The sequence below is a fragment of the Archocentrus centrarchus genome, chromosome 20 (genome assembly GCF_007364275.1).
Source record: "Archocentrus centrarchus isolate MPI-CPG fArcCen1 chromosome 20, fArcCen1, whole genome shotgun sequence".
In the NCBI taxonomy this organism is placed as follows: domain Eukaryota; kingdom Metazoa; phylum Chordata; class Actinopteri; order Cichliformes; family Cichlidae; genus Archocentrus; species Archocentrus centrarchus.
This window is the reverse complement of record NC_044365.1, coordinates 26,221,531-26,223,532: the sequence shown is the minus strand read 5'-3', so window position 1 is coordinate 26,223,532 and position 2,002 is coordinate 26,221,531.

Here is a 2,002-nt window from a genome sequence, read left to right as displayed (position 1 = left end):
CCAACAAACATCTCACTCACATGAACTACATGGCAGCGCTTACGCACAGGAAGAAGGTTTCAGACCTGAAGTCTGTCTTCAGATTGTCGTCACGACGGATGGCTACACAATGAGTCAGTTTTTGGCAGTGTGTCCTAAGCATTGGGCCAGCAGGGGCATCATCCCTTTTCCAAACCTTCCTGCTTCCTCATATTCCTCAGACAACATCAGCAGTGTTGTATGGACAAAAAAAAAAAAAAAAAAAGAAGAAGGAAAAAATCAGGTGTTAAGCTGATTATTTTTGGCTTGCTGCAACACTGGAATCCAAGACAAACAATGTTTCTCAAAAAACTTGTTCAGCTACATAAATTGCACTGCTCACCCTAGAGCTGTGGTAGGCTCTATAGCCTGCAACCTCTTTCACATCACAGTGGTATTCCCCAACAACTGATATAAAAGATTTTTATTTTATATCTGATGAAGTTAAGTCTTTCAGCACCACACAGCCGCCTGTCGCAGTCACACAGGCAGGTACACATCAGGTTTGAGAGCAGATCTGAGGTGGACCAGATTACCCTCTGTGTGTAAATGTTGCCAATTACTTCCTGTTTTCCTAATGTTTCTACCCTCACTCGTCTTCCTGTCACATCTACATTGTTCATGACAGAAACAGACCGTGTCCTGTGTTTCATGCAGTCTTTTTATTGTGGAAAGAGTTCTCTCCCAGACATATATGTAACCCTGTATTTTTGTACTCATCACTCTGTGTACTGTATACTACTGGATGTGTTCACAACTCACTTTGAGTTTAAGAGTTGTTCTTGTACTGTATGTGTACATCTGTGCATTTGTATATCATGCAGTCATAGTCTTATGTCCCGTATATGCTGTAACTGTAGATAAGAGAACAGTCCATCCATAGTAGGTGCTTTTCAGTTTTACTATAATTTAAATTATCTTAATGGTGCCACTTTTATACTTTATGTACTATTAAAAAAAAAAAACCTTCTCAATTAAACCAGCCTATGCTGGTGCCTAAGGACCCAATAAGATTACAATTATAAGACCTAAGCAAGTCTTTCTATGCAGACATTTAATATTTTTGTCAATTTCTTCCTCCCCATTCAGCTCACCCTACCACCCAGTGGACAAGCTGTACCATTACATCTTGTACGATATCCCCTGAAAAAAATAATGAACCTTATGCCCAGAAAATTTAAGAAAACTGCAGTTTGCATCAATGTTAAATAACCAGATTTTCCCTTTTTATTAAAGATACATTACCAATGCAATAACTGCTGCTTATGTATATTTTAAACAGAATTTTATGTGTTTTCTTTGCTGTTGAGCTGAAACAATGAAATTTGCTATTTTAGTCTCTTGAATTTAAACTTCGAGCGGGGAAATCTCTGCTTCTTCGGAAATAATAGGTTATTTGACTGAGAGGGCTCAAACGCACCTGGATAAGGCACCTGTGCTGCAGTTCAGAGGAAACGTGAGCGAGCTTTCTTGTAGTGGTGAGACCAGTATTTTCTGTAGGAGTGGAATGTGTGGCATGTTGCACGGAGCACTTTTTTTTTTTTTAAATGTGAGACAAATGCAGTCCTGTCGATCAGTGCACGGCTTGTTTACCCCGATGCCTACGTGCTGATCATCCCGTTTACCAGTGCTGTGTACTGACGAGATTTGGCCACACAGAGCTTGTCAGTGCGCATCCTCCCCAGTATCCGCGATGCGTAAAAGTCCTTCCAGAAAATAGGACATGCAGATTCTTGGCTTGGACATGGCAGGTTAATATTCAAACTGTGGAAAAAGCAGAAGAGTTATTTCTTACACTACAATATTATCGCACCAACAGTTCATTTAGAAGGTTTAACGCAGGGGACAGCTGAAAGTGGACCGCTGTTGCGCGCGCTGGGTGTGTCAGTGGACTTAACGGAAGCCGTCTATCCGGTGGGTGCACTGTGGGAACAGTATAAAAGCACACCAACGTCTGAAACGATGGGAAAAAGTTGCACCGGTG